Here is a 16,133-nt window from a genome sequence, read left to right as displayed (position 1 = left end):
AAGTTGGAGGATTTATCTCTCTGAGTTGGAAGGCCATATTAGTATCAAACCCATCAAGAAACTTTATCAGAGCTAATCCAGGTGGGGGTCTAAGATTGACTAGTATTGCATTGTATATATTGTTAAATCTGGTACAATAATCCTGGACTATTTCATTCGGTCCTCTCCTGATGTTTTCGTATTCTGAAAGGATCTGTAGAGGTTTCCTTTTCTTTTCCCATCTATTTAAGAATTGCTGATAAAGTATTTCTAAAGTATCTATGCTATTATCAGGTAAAGCTCTAAACCATCTCTTTACATCACGACCTAGAGTCTGAGAAAAAAGTCTCATCTGAACATCTCCAATATCAATTTCATGTAATTCAAAGTAGTCTATCATTTTGTTTACATGATGTTGTGATGTATAAGGTCATATGCCATCAAATTGGGCAATTTTGTTCTAGTAATCTTGTGGCATGGGAGCAAGTGGGGCAGGTAACACAAGAGGAGCATATTGATTTGCCATGGCTCTAAGTTGGGTAGGGATAAGAAGTGGGGTTGGGGTACCAGGAGATGATATAGTAGTTGATGGAGAACTCAGAGTAATGGGTGATTGATGTGTAATGATAGGTTGGTAGGGAAGTGAGAGTATAAATGGAGGTGAGGAATAAACTTGAGAGGTGGAAGAGAATAATGGTGAACTAAGGGTAGTTGACACTAGTTCAGAAAGCTCAGGGATCTTAGTAGTAGTAAGGGATGACTAAGGGGAATTTAGAATATACTCATCAATTGACTCGTTTGCCTTTTGGACTTCAAAATATGCAATAAACTCTAGATCTAGAACTATGTCATCAAGTGCACTTTCAGACCTGGTTCTAAATAAGGAAAGGTCAAATGACTCATCCAAGGGGAGGTATTCTAAAAACAACCACTCATCAGGGCATGAATCTACTTTAATTGAAGGTGTTGGACTTACTGAACTCTCTTGTCTTCTAGATCTTCTCGAAATCAGGTTGGGATTATCCACTACTTTCGGATCTGGATTGGCCCTAGTATAGTGAGTTCTCCTTGAAGCCAGAGTTTCAAATTTTTTCAATTACTTTCGTTTTATGAAATTTTGTAAATAACTTCTAATAAACCCTTCGAGAGGCTTGAAATAAATATTTGAAATTTTCTCAAAGGTTTATTAAGACCGAGGATTTGAGTCCCCAGTATGGTTGCCACTATGTTGTCACTCAGAAAGTTTCCCTAAAAGTTATCAAAAGAAGGAATCATCTGAGGTAACCACAAACCAATCTTTTAGGCTCAAGTTCTAGCCAACCTAAGTCCAGAGAGGGTTCTCTCTTTATGATTTAGCTTTGTTTTTATTAGATTTTAGGCTAGTTCTTAGTGTTCATGGGGGTTTTGATTTTTTATTGAACGTTGGGTGGTGGAATTATTGGAGCAGATGGATAGAACTATGTCTTCAAGCCATTGGGCTCTGGATTCAATCAATGGATAACATAACTGGACCAGATCATTAAAGGGAATGCTCACAAGGTAGGCTAGCAAAGCAAAAGGCAAATCTTCAGGTCTAATGGATGAAATGGTTCTAACCAGGGTGAAAGGGCAATGAAGAACCCTTGGACCAGGATCAGAACGAAGAAAAGAAGGTGATCATGAACAAAGGGAAATTAAGAATCCTTTGTTATAGGCCAGGGGAAACTACGGAATCTAAGGAGCAATTAAGGATTCCCTAACTAAGATAGTTTAGCAGAAAACATTCAAAATGTAAAACAATCAAGACAGAGTGCATTCAAGCAATTTCTAAAATATCATTCCATGTCATACATTTAGATTTTAGACAAACAAATAAGATTATGAATAGACATAAGAAAACCAACAACACATGAGAGAATACTTATTTGTATTTCGCTTCACACAAGAATCCTGTAAAATATCTGAGCATTATTCCCTCATCGAGCAAGCCAATCCAGTCATTGATACAATAGAACTTTGAATTGAGAGAAAACGTCTATAGAAATGTCTTGGAATCCACTTACATACATCAAAATGTGAAGTATTTATACAAAAAATAATTACAAAATATCGCATAACAGTTTGAGATTTAATCTAGGAAATAAAATATCTTCATGCATGAAGATAGAGACAGATGTGAAACCGCTTCTTGTTGTCCCTTTTATTGTGGTGTTGCTGGCTGTTTCTGTTGAGTTTTAAGCCCTTTAAGTTGGTTGATGGTTGTGGTATTTCCACACTGGGGTCTTATTTACTTTGATATTTCACTGATACTCTTTGACTCCATTACTCTTGGACCCTGCTTATCTGTCTTTTACCTGACTGCCTTCAGATTTACTGTGGTAACTTCCTGATGGAAAACTTTTCATAGTAAATTTGTTATTTTTTCCCACCATTCATCCTTAGGTAACTTTACATTCAACATTCTTTTGTAAATTTCATCTATATCTGTGTATTTTGCAAAATTGGGCTTGGTGACAAACAAATGTTTCACCTCATGTTCTAGGAAAAATAGATTTTCCAAAGTATCATACAATACTTTTCCAGTTGGCAGGGATTTTATACTTGAAGAACTGGCTTGTTCCTTGGCCAACTTCCTGAGTCTATCACTATAGTCCAATTGGGTCATGAGTTTATCATGGATGACCATAGGACTGGGAAGGCCTTTGTCCCTCAAAATTTGAAATTTAGCCATGAACCTGTCAATGGCTACCTGCATGTTATGGCATTTTTCTTCTAAGTTGAGCATGAGATTTCTTTTGGAAAGAACCTTTTTAACCTCTAGGATGGCTTCAGTCCTATCCTCTATACCAAGCTCATGGAGCTCATGTCTGTTCTTACTATTCAGGAAGTGGATGAGTCGATTGGCATCCTCAAGCATATCACCCAACTCTTCCCTTACTTTTTGGATAGCTTTAGTAGCTATCTTCACTAGTTCTGTTTGCTAAAATATAACTTGAATTGATGGCCAAATATCATTTACAGATTCAATGATATTGGCCTAGATAATTTCTTTGGTCTATCCTAGTGGCTTCTACAGTGTCAAATCTTTCTCTAGGACTTTAATTTTCTCACCCATCCTTAGGGATTTCTGTGTTTCTTCTCTTTGTTGAATTTGGGCAAGCTTACAGTCAGTTTCTAAGCTTGCCACTTTCTCCTTTATCCTTTTGAGCTTTGTAGCTTGGATGGACATCTCCTCCATGGCTTTTACTAGCTCTATTGTTTTCTCTGTTGGTGTGCCTACTGTTGTAGATTCAGTTGTGATTGGCAGTGTTGTGGCAGGTGGAGCTGTAGGTGCCAATGATGCTGCCAATGTAGAAGGAATTGTAATAGAAATAGTGGGAATGGTAGTCCTAGAAGTGGTGGCCAGGACACTTTGTTTGGACTAAATCAAGGTGTCTAACTATTTCTCTATCTCTTTTAGTTGGTCATTTAGCTTTAGGACCAAGTCCATGAGCTCTTCATGTCCTTTTTGTGCCTCCAGGACTTCTACTGTTTGTGGGTGATGCAAGTGGGGAATATTGAGCTACTTCTTTAGAGCAACTATATCATCATTATTCTTCTTTATTAATTTTTCTGTAGCCTTTACATATTTGGGATCGCGTCCCAACTCAATGAATAAGTCCTCTAAGGACTTGATTCTAGTATCTTTGGCCTATGAAGAGGCCTTCTCCAACTGGAGCTGAGCTGACATATTATTTAAAGAATTCTGCAATTGGTGGGCTACTATGGATTTTCCAGTCAATGTAGAATAAATCATTTCTCCTATTTGTTTATGTAGCTCAATTTGGTCAACGGGATGAATATCCCTTGCTAGTACTTCAAAATCCACTCTTTTGAAATCTGTTGTTGTCCTTGGTTGTTGAGGGATTGGCTTGATGAAGGTCATTTGCATCTTCCCCTCTTTTACATCATAGGCTGACATAAGCCTTGCCTGGTTGGTAGGGGTCATCTTCAAATACTATGCATAAGGCTGGGCTTTCAGCCTCTCATTTCTTTGTATCGTTCTTTGACATCCTGGTCTTTGTCTGCTGGCATTCTAAAAGAGGATACCTCCACACTTTGCTACCTTTCCAACATCTGAGTGTGTGATGTAGAAGGTTCTAGAGTGCCTCCATATGGAGTGGCAAGCCTACTCCCATCTCTTTCGGTGCTTGTAACATTAGTTGTCTCCTCTTTATATTCCAGTTCAGAGACAGGATTTACTCTTTGTCTTTTAACCTGGCTAGTCTCCACATAGGTTTGTGATGTTTCTCTTCCTGAAGTAGTGGCTCCTTCCCTGCCTCTCTTGAGGATTTTCTCCTCATTTAGAGGAGTCTGTAAGACTAGGGGGTTACTCATGGTGGCCTCTGGTCTATCTGTTTTCTCTGGTCCCTCTGATAGGTTTGGTGCTTCTGACTCTTCTTGTACTTGTGACTCTTCTTGTACCTGTGATTCTTCTTGAACCTATGATTCTCCAGGAACCTGTAGGAAAGAACCCTCATCAAGTTGTTTCTCTATATCAATTAAAGTGTTTTCCACAACAAATTTAGTGTTATCCTTGTCTTCTAAAGTGTTTTCCAACCATTCCAATTGGTTGGCATATTTTTCTACTTCAGGGATTTGATGATGAATGTAGGGAGCCATCTTGTTTTTTTGTCTTCTGTTGTAGATGAAGTCCAAGGGATCATACCTCCATATGAAGCTCTATTTTAGTTTTAAACTTTGAAGGATTTCATCTGCCTCCTTTCCAACTTCTTGGCTATTACAAATAAAGGGGCCTAATTGGTCTTTGATCTTGAGCTGGGCCTTCTTTTTGGCTTTGACAAAGTGTACCTCATCTGAATTGATTATCTGCCTGTAGTACTCCAGAGAAAATAACCTCATTGGGAGGTATTTGGGTAGTCTGTATGGGGCCAATTCATAGTAATAAATCCTAATTTTAGTGTGGTTTTGGTACAAGTACCAATCCCCCACTTTGTATTGTTTTGTGAGTTGTAGGATCCTCCTTATATGTGAATTGATTCTTGGAGGAGGGCTTCCTAGCAGCATTATCACAATGGGATGTACAAATAGGTCTATGAAGTCTGTATATGAATATGGAGAATCACATTTATGGATCAATGGAGTCCAGAAAATTACTGATCTAGGGTGACCTTTTGTGTCAAGTTTCTGGAGAGTAAAGGGGAACTTATCTGCTTGGTAGTATAGAAAAAGGTGATACAAGACAGAGGAATACTTAAAGACTCTCTCATTACTCATCCTTAGAAATTGGTCATGCATCCTATCATCTATAAACTTGGAATAATCATAAATGACAACAAGAGGTTGTCCTGGTGTGAAGATGGACTTGAAAGCCAGGATGATTTCATCTATCCACTCATTGGTGGTGTAACCTAGGACACTAAATATCATTGCTACAATCTACTGACCAAATGGGGAAAATATGGTAGCCACATATGGAGGAGGATCTTTTGGGATATGCTTTTCCTCCCTGATGAAGGTTTGGAACATCTCAGCAAGTTTTGTAGTGGTAAGCTTGGGGAATTGGTCTAATAGGTCTCCAATTGAGATAGGGGTTAGGTTTTGGCCAGGCTAGATTTGTATCATTTCCTTGATTGATTCAGTAGTGATGGTGAGAAGTATGGTTTGGTTAGGGGACACCATTGCTCTTTGACTAGGGATATAATTTGCATGGTAGTAATGGACAATTTCTAGGAAAATGTGAACTTCGGGGAATTGGTACTTAGGAAAATTGGACTCCCAAAGACCAATTTTATTAGCATGGTTCAGGTATTGATCTCTATATTGTCAGTATAATTTGAGAGGGGATTCAAGGATAGAGGTGTCCTTGATTTGGAAATCTTTGTCTGCCAAGGGGAGATGGTCTAGGTCTAGATGAGGAGTGGAAATAGGTCTCACATCCATGGCAATTGGGGCAGCCATTCTCAGTTCTTGTGGATTTGAGAATGGGGGAGGTGGTTTTTAGTTTTTTTAGGGCAAAGGTGGTTGAGTATAGTGTAAGCTCAATTTACTTGAGTTCCATTAATTAATTTTTCACTTTAACTAACAAACTTAGTAACTGGTTCTGAAATTGAAAGGTTTTCTAGTGAATTATGGCTTAAATATCTGGAATTAGAGAGAACTAGCTCTAAACAAGTCGATTGGCAACTGTGAATGGTTAAAAAGGTTCTGAGTAGGCTGGAGAGAAAAATGGGTGCTTTATCGCGTCTTTAGGGTGGAATTGGACGTAGGTTGACAATTTCGACATTCGCAGGTGCGTGCATGGAGCTTTTCAGTTGAAAAAACGATAAAACAAATGATTTGGGGCTTTTTTGGATTTATGTGTAAAATTCAATTTTGGTGGGTACAGATGAATAGTGGTCATTTGTTGTGTAGCAGGGTGAACAATGGCTTTTTTGGCATGTAGCGGGGGGGGTGGTAAGTCGTTTCCATTGCACCGCTTTTGGGCACTCGGTAGTATTGGGGGGAGGCTGCCCGATTCCATTCATTGAGTGACACGTAGCCTCGAGGGCCCAGTCGAAAACAACTCTTTTCGGGCGGGTAATGTTCGGACGTCGGGGCCCATCCAAAATGGATGTAGGTTTTTCGATATGAAGGGGAGAGATCGTGCAGTGATCGGGCAGTGGAGTTGCACAGAGGGTAGTGGGGAAGCCTGGCGAGTAATTAAGTGCGGAAGTTTGTACTTAATGAGGGATTAAGGCGGGGTTAAGGCATCGGGGTCATTAGTGGAGGGTTTAACTGGGTTTATGACTAAGTTAATCTTGCATCGATTAGTTAGTGGGGTTTAGGTAGAAAAATCATAGTTTATATAATTAAACTAGGGTGGGGTTAATTAATATTGTGGGAGTTAAATATATACGGGAAAAGGATTTTTGTTTGGGATTTAATAAATAAATTAGTAATTAGTAAAGTGAGTGGAAAGGGTCACAATACACTAAGTATATGATATTTCATGTTTTTTAATTCTTTTACGATATATAACATAAAACTTAGGATATAGTGTTTTGCAGGTGTTTGATATGAAAATGAGTTATGTGGGGGAATAAAGACTTTTCCTAGGTAAAAGCATTTTAACCTTAGGAAAAGAGTATTGTTTAGGGAAAATGAATGAACTAAAGGGGGGAATGAATGTTTATGAGGGGGTTTTAATACTTATTGCCTATAAGTCATTGAGCCGAGGGTCCGGTCCCTCCAAAAGTTAGAGAAATGCTCTGAGCCTCTTTGACTTAGAGTTTTTAAGTACTTTGAACTTCATTGTGGGGAATTAGTTAAGTAAAAGGTGAAATGAATGATGGAAATTAATTAATTGACTTTGATATCCATCTTCATACTTGAGTACCCATTCACATTTGAAACTTTTATGATGGAAAAGATGATACACATGCTTTGTCTAATCAATCCTCAAAATTCTGCAACCTTTCTACTACTTACCCATCTACTCATCCTACCATTTTTACTTCTCTTTATTAGGGTGCATTTGAGCTAGAAAACCCTTATTAAACATTTTTCTTTCTCTTTACAATAGTAAATTGACTAATTCTAACCTTATTACATCCAAGGGCTCAAATTAAATAGTTGAGCTCCTTTTATTTACTCTACCTATCTACTTATCTTCCAAGGTTAAATAGTTTGGTCAGATCTTTATTCTCTACCTATAGAAATGAAATTGAAACATGAAATAGCCAAGTTTAAACATTTTGACTATCATGGATTGTGGCAAAGATTACAAACTGCACACAACCATTTATTATGCACAAAAGGTAAATAGTAGTGGCATTTTGGCTTGCTCACTTTCATGGTCTTTTTCCTTTCTTGGGGTTCATATTTTTTTATCTTTTTTGACCTTTTATTCCTTTTGTCCTTTTATTATTCTTTTAGGACATACCCTCTTTATACTTTTTAATTTTTTTGAATATGGAAAACATTTTCAGAAAGCAAAGGTATGTACATATTACAGGTTTAATCTTAGCCATTCAAAAATTATGACTCCTATTGGTATAGGAACCTAACACCTTACATGCAATCAACATTAATGCTCACCATTTTTTCTCCATGCCAGCTTCTAGGATGGATCTTTAACTTGTACGGGCACATTTTCATCCGTGAGTGCATGTTGCACCCACTACTATTCATGTTCCTGCTGCAACTCATTCGTTTGTCTGTGCAGTTTCATGTTCTTCCTTGAGTTGTTGCTTCAACACATGAAACTCCTTCTTTATTCCATTCCCTATCTTCACGCAATCTTCATGTTGTGCCATCACCTCATAGCCTGAGTCTCCAAAGTTTCTTTCATCATTAGTGGATCTGCTTGATCTTACAACATTATTCCACCTCTGTGTTGTCAACAACCTTCCTCTTGTATTCGCTGCATTCATTGTATTCGCTGCATTTGTTATGTTTGCTACATTCATTACGTTCACTGCATTCATTATGTTTGCTGCATTCATTGCATTCAGTATGTTGCCTTCAGCTACTTGTTCATGATGTTGCTCGCTGTGATATCCTGATGTTGTTGTCTACAAACAACTTGATATCTTCATGAGTAGGAAATCTCATAGAAATTTGATCGACTACATCTCCAAGTGTGTTCTGAATGGTGTCTTCGACTCTGCCCTCTTAGAAACCATTGTACCTACACTTCTAAGAGGCAGATGAACACCTGTGATACCTAGAGACATGGCAACAATCATGGCAAGCAATCTGTTAGTCGAAATCCAAAATGAACTTGAGAACTAACTTTCAACATACCTATGTGACTAATCATGAAGGTTGTGCAATTTTGGCTGAGAGGTCGGGAGATTGACTACCAAGATTGCGAAAGGCACAGTTTAGGCTACTGAGAGACTGGATAACTACTAGAACTGCGTAATGCACAGTCCAGTCTGGATGTTGACTACTGGAATTACACAATGCATAATCTCAGTTGACGATGGTTGCAGGCTTAGTGACTACATTGCGCAATTTTTTGGGCCAGTAGTCACTATCCCTCATAAATGCGCAAAACAGTATTGGAGGATAGTTCCTAGGTAGAAATGCACATTTCTAGAGAGGAAGATAGAGCCTTCCTCCCCCAGATTGTGCAATGTTGTCTTAGTGAAGGCAGAGTCTGGACCAAGGTTGGTCTAACTCACTGACGGTCATCTGAAAGAAAATATGATAGTGGATGCATGGTGACACTTAGTCAAAGTAGAAGTGATTTATAGTGCATGCAAACATGAATGAAATATTCAATAAATAGAACAACATGCATGTGGGTGAAGCGAGTCGCTGAGTCGATGATCATTCGTGAAAAACAGTTTCATGCATGCGAAAACAATGAGATGTCAACGAAAACTAAAATAGTGCTAGTACAAGCTAATATACATGTAGAAAACATCAAGTGTTCAAAGAAAACAAGCAAATAGTACTCATACAAGTGAAAACACAAAAAGCGACAAAAATGCAACACAAGTCATGGAAAGCGGGCTTACCCCAAAACTGCTGAGCTGAATGTGCCGATAGATCCTAGGTGTGATGTGGGATGTTAGAGCTACAAGGTTGATGTGAGGGATGAGTTCTGCAAGGTCCGGCTAATGAGTTTTGATAACATCAAAGTTCTGACGTGCATGCCACAAATATATGGAAAGTGACACCTGGTTGGAGGTTTCTAAAATGATTCTTGCATGTAACCTCCAACTGCTAAAAGTAGATCCCTGAAACCAGGGATGCCTTTGCAGGCTGCCTTGGGAGAAGCATCCCATGCATGCAAGTCAATTTTTCTTGATCCCGGAGGGAACCGGTCAACTCAGCTGCACATGAAAGATATTGCTCGATTGCTGGGAGAAAATGCGTATTTCTGGCTGGGAGCTGTGCTGGCTGCCCAAGAGATTTACACAAGTTCTGGGCAGAGTAGCTGACTATTTCCCATATTTTTGCAAATTCTTTGTTGAGCAGCCCTACTGGGGAAAATTGTGCAATTTTCACCATGAGTGTTGACTGCCAGAATTGCGCATTTATGGAGCTCAGTAGGCTACCATTCATGATTGCGCAATTTCTGGAGGGAAGGCTGGTTGCCCTCTAGAATTTCACAATTTCTTGGGGGAGTTGCTCAGCCAGCAGCTGGAGCAAGTCTGGGTGATAAGCCTGTGAGGGGAATGCATCAAGTTGTGATCGACAGGCTGCCTCTATGCAAGCAAAAAAATGAAGCTTGTGAACTTGATGAGGTAAGACAAGTTGTTGTGAAAAGCTGATAGGGAGGCTCAAAAACGAAGCTAAGGAAAAATTTTGGAGGGTGGTTGTAGCCACTACAAAAAAACCTTTAAAAAGCTCTAAAGTATTTAATCTATATATATTTAACAATTCAAATGTGTTATTCCAACAATTTTTTGGCTTCAAACAAAAATAATATGAAATTATATTAAGAGGAGTGAAAAAACATAGAATATTTGGACTAAGCTAAAAAACTTCCATGTATTTCTCTTCAACTAACAAACAAAAAATAGATACACGTGGTTCCTTGAAGATGGCATATGTTTGAGGATAGTATGTAAACCGTCATAGGCTTTAACAATCAAATTGTTGCGTGGAGGTAGGTCCCTTCTCCCATAAACAAGGAGGTATCATACACCAATTTGGATCCTTAGTTGGTGTTTGGCAAATAAATCTTATCTTTCTAGAAAGATATATCTCCCTAGACTTGGAAACCAATTCTAAACAAAACAAACATTATAGATAGAAACATTCCTTAGATTACCATCAAATCATAGTTGTAAGATTGGATGAATGGTTATACTTTTTCAAAATGCTTGTCCTTGATGTTGTTCATTGCAGCTTTCAATCTCGTTGTCAATTCTCCAAGAATAGATTTGCAAAGACACAAGAATATAAATGATAAAAGAATATGGTACATAAATTATTTAACATAATATATACAAGTGATCAAGGAATATCATAATAATCATCATAACAATCAGTGTGGGAAAGAGATATGCATTTTTATTAAGAATGAAGAAAAGGAGAGAGAGTTACAACCAAACCTTGATGTTGAAAGCTTACCCCCAATTATCCTTAATTCTAACCTTGCAATCAAAAAGTCTCCACTATATACTTTGGCAGCTTGAAATTATAATTCAAGAGTAAAAAATCCAACCCCTTTCCCTTTGAGTGTATTTCTTTTATAGGCCAAGGATGGAAGTTTGAGATCCACTTTGGTATGAGTGAGATCCACCATGGAGGGAATGGGATCCACTCTAGTAGGGATGAGATCCATGATGGTAGCAGTGCAAGCCCATATCCTCACCGCTTGGATAGGTACCTTCACAAGGCTTCTAGAAAAGAAGCTTCATAATTATTTTTAGTTTTTACCCATGTAAAAGGACTACCACAATTGTTATGAAGGTGAGTTGTGATGACATCGTAACATGTTTACTATTCAGGATGTGACGTCACATGTTGCAATACTCGACACTTGTGACGATCTCCAAAAATAAGATTTTTTGAGGTATTTAATCTAGGATTCTTATACTTCATGAAGGGTACTTCTTCCATCTTTCTTTGGGATTGATGACAATAGTTCTTTGTATGGCGAAAGATCCAAATATGGCATCATTTTCCTGGATGCAAAAAAAATGTCTAACAATTGGCCATGCCCTTCAAATTAGATTATTATTGTTATCATAATTCTATAACATAATATACTACATGTCTACATAATTAGAGAAATTTTTAGGTCTAAAATAGTTCTCAAAACAAAAATGTACAACCGAAATCAACTTTAAAAGAACCAATAGGATTTAAAATGATGATGTCAACCATGGGGGAGGATTCACCATTTTTGAGTAAAAAAGTAAAAATATTAAAACAAAAAAACTACTTATTCAACTCATATTTTCAACTTATCTCCCGTGGTCTTACTCAAATTTCAAGTTGGAGCACTTGTTGGATGCATAATTTAATTTCACATCCAAGGAGTACTCATGTTGCATAGTTTTGATGGACCTTGCTACACGGAAAATGAGAAATACATGAAAAACATGATTGCAATCATGTTTTTTCATGTATTTCTCATTTTTCGTGTAATAGGGTCCATCAAAAGTATGCAACATGGGTACTCCTTGGATGAGAAATTAATTTTTTCATCTAACAAGTGCTTTCAGTTGAGTAAAACTATAGGGAGATAAGTTGAAAATATGAGTTGAAAAAATAGTCTTTTATTTTTTCCCTATAAAATTTGATGATGTAATCTAATCTTATTTTATTATTTCCAGCATTAATTTATAATATTCCTTAGGAGGTCCATTTTAGGCCTCCAAATTTCTCTAATGGGAGTAGAACATTCACTGAATGGGTGCATTGTTAAGGTACTCCTTGCATAATAGTCATTGGTTAACCTCTAAAAATCTATTGGAGGTTAGTTAAAATGTAAACACCAACTTTTATTAAGTGTAATATTGAATTTAAAAAATGTAAATATTGGTTTTTGAAAGTGTGAATTTTGAATAATTCTATTCAAAAATGTCAATTTTGGTTTTGAAATTTTGAATTTAATTCCAAAAGTCAATTTTAAATTGTTGCAATGTATATTTATGTTTGATATGTTTAAATTTAATTTTATAATGTGTATATAATATTTGAATTCATTATTAATATATACTTGTCAATTTTTATTTTTATTTTATGTACAAAAAGTGATAACAATAATCATTGCATTGCAAAGTTGTACCTTCTTTTTGTGAAAAAAAGACATTTTATGATGATAATGATTTACATCTACTAAAATCTAAATTATATATTTATCCTTAAGAAGGTAAGAGATCACTAAGAATTTTTTAGCATTTTGTTTCTATGGTTGAAAAACATTAAGAGAAGCATTCCAAAATCATCACACTTTGTTGGCTTAAAAGGTCAAGAAGGTTGGTCACATGTGAAAAATATTTTGAAATATAGATTTGACATTAATATAAGCTAGATAATCTAAGAGAAAATATTTTTCATCTTCAATCCTCTTAGCGTCACAAAGGTGATACACTCTTTCATCCCATTGTGTTTTGGGAATTTACTAGGTTGACTATGAAGTTCAAGAGATTTTGTTCTTATTTTAGCAATGTTGTTGTCTTCTTTACATTGATCAAGGCAAAGAGATCTTTTTTATTTCCAATATTTGGATTAATCACCTCCTTATAATATCTTAGTTTCATTTTTCCCTCTAAGTCCTTATCACTCCACAATTTCACCTTATATTTTGAGGTATTAATATTTTAATGTTATCCTTATTTTGCAAAATGATCTCATTATCCTCTAATGGTCTAGCCAAGACTATGCAACCTTATGCCATCTCACTTGAGCAAAAAGTGGTGGTTTTAGCTAGATTTATAAACAATTTTAGGAAACCTCTTGTCCTCCATGTTATTTAACTTATTTTTATACATAAGATACCTAGTCACAAGCATGCTTTCAATGGGGAAAGGATTGCTTCAATGATAAGGATAGAATATGGCATATTTCCTTTGATATTATTTTATGCAACCAGCTCACAAAATAGAATAAAATATAGATCAACGCCTTCAAAATCAGCCTCTTCGAGGGGGAAACCTACTTTACATTACACAAATGAACAATTTTTGGATGATACAAATGACAAAACCTCCTTTCTATATATAGGAGTCTAAGGGGTCACAATATAATCAAAGCCTACATAACACTAATAATATAAGGGCACACCAATAACAATAGTGGGCTTCTATGGGGCACAACAATAGCAATAAGGGCTACAATGAAAAATATGGTAATGGGGGAATCACTAGTATTATAGGGACCTAACATGCCCCTCTCCTTCAAAAAATTGTTGTCCTCAATGCTTGAGTAGTTTTGGATGCTTATGTATAAAATTCTCAACCTCCCATGTGGAATTCTCCACGAGTAAGTTCTTCCACTTGATGAGATAATCCAAAATTGATCAATTTCGTAGCTGTCGAGTTCTTGTTTCTATGACTGCTTCTAGTTCCAATATGATTTTTTTCTTCCTCGTAAAATTCTGGCAGTATTGTTTGAACTGGAAGTTTGTTACCCATAACCTTCTTTAAGCATGAAACATGGAATATTGGGTGCACTCGGGAACCTGCAGGAAGCTGCAATTTGTATGCCATAGTACCAATCTTTTGCAACACCTTGTACAGACCATAATACTTAGGTGATATTTTATTATCCTTCTTATCTTGCTTGAGGGACATTTGTTTATATGGTTGTAGTTGTAGGAATACCTAGTCACCTACATCAACACTCTTTTCTTTGCGATGTTGATCTGCCTATTGTTTCATTCTATTTCGCACCAAAGTGAGGTTATCCTTTAAGAGTTGGAGAACTTGTTGTTGATGCTCGATGTGATCTTCCACTACTTGAACCTTAGAACTTTCTCTTAAATATGATGTGATGGATGGTGGATGATATCCATAAAGTGCCATAAATGGTGTCATTGTTGCTGCAGTATGGAAGAAAGTATTATACCACCATTCAGCCAGAGGCAACCATTTGACCCATTATGTCCATTTATCAGATACAAAGCAACAAAGATATCCTTCCAAGCAATTTTTTACTATCTCAGTTTTCCCATTATATTGAGGATGATAATATGAACTATGAGCTAACTGAGTACCAAGATAAGAAAATAATTCTGTCCAAAAATTTACCATGAAAATGGGATCTTTGTCGCTTACAATAATCTTTGGGTTTCCATCTAGATTTTGAATTTTTTTCATAAATGCAGTAGAAACTATACTGGATTTAAATAGATATGATAGTGCACAAAAGTGTGCATACTTGGTAAGTCTGTCAACTACCACCATGATGACACTCTTTCCTTTGGGCTTGGGTAAGACTGTGATAAATCCATTGAAACCTCCTCCCAATGTTGGTCTAGAATGGATAAAGGTTGTAATAAAACTGGGGTCTTAATTGTTTCAACTTTAATCTGTTGGAAAACCATACATTCCGCCACAAACTTTTGAATATCTGATTTAAGGCCATCCCAAAAAAATCCTTCTTAACCCTGTGGTAAGTTTTTTAAAATCCTGAGTGCCCTTCTAAGGGAGAGGTGTGAAATTCCATAAGAATATTTTGTTTGAGTTGGAAATTCTTACATAGTTATAACTAATCTTTGTACCATAACGAATCATTTTTGCAGCTAAATATATCAGATGTACTGGGATCTTGTTGTAAATTTTGAATGAGTTCCCACACTTCTTCGTCATTCTTCCATTCATCCCTTGATTCGTATATACAATCTGGTTGGATAATAGAAATGGCACAAAGAAATGCTTCCATGTCCTCATCCTTTCTTGAGAATGCATTTTCCGTAACATTTTTCTTCCCTTTTTTGTAGATGATTTCAAAGTCATAACCCAACATCTTTGTGACCCATTTCTTCTTCTCTTTTGAATATAATCTTTGTTCTAAAAAGCATTTAAGACTATCATGATTTGTTTCTACCTTGAAGTGTCTTCCCATTAGGTAGGGTCGCCATTTCTTAAGTGCATGTAGTATTTACAACATTTCCTTCTCATAAATAGCTTTGTGTAAATACTTTCCTTTTATTGGACAACTTTCAAAAGCAATGTGTCTTTCTTCTTGCATTAAAACAACACCAATTCCGTTTCCTGAGGCATCACATTCCTCAATCAAGTTTTTTGTGAAGTTCAACATAGCTAAGACCGGTGCCTGGCACATTGCCTCTTTAAGATGTTCAAAGGCCTTTGTTGCTTCTAGAGTCCATGAAAATGCATCTTTCTTCAATAATGTTATTAGAGGTGCTGCTATTCACCCATAATTCTTAACAAACTTGCAATAATACCCTGTCAACCTGAGAAATCCTCGCATATGCTTTATGGATGTGGGGATTTTCCATTCCTTAATGGCTTTAATTTTGCTAGGGTCTACCTTCACACCTTCATGAGATACAATATGACCCAAATATTCCACCTCTTGTACTCCAAAGAAACATTTGGAGCCTTTTGCATATAATTGTTTCTCCTCTAATAGTTTGAGCACCATGTCAACATGTTGAACATGATCCTTCCAAGACTTGCTATAGATTAGTATATCATCAAAGAATACTAACACAAACTTTCTAAGGAAGGGTTTGAAAACGGAATTCATGAAACATT

Source organism: Pinus tabuliformis, chromosome 3_1, assembly GCF_031772625.1.
Source record: "Pinus tabuliformis cultivar Carrire ecotype Pingquan chromosome 3_1, CPIR1, whole genome shotgun sequence".
In the NCBI taxonomy this organism is placed as follows: Eukaryota; Viridiplantae; Streptophyta; class Pinopsida; order Pinales; family Pinaceae; genus Pinus; species Pinus tabuliformis.
This window is presented reverse-complemented; position numbering follows the sequence as displayed.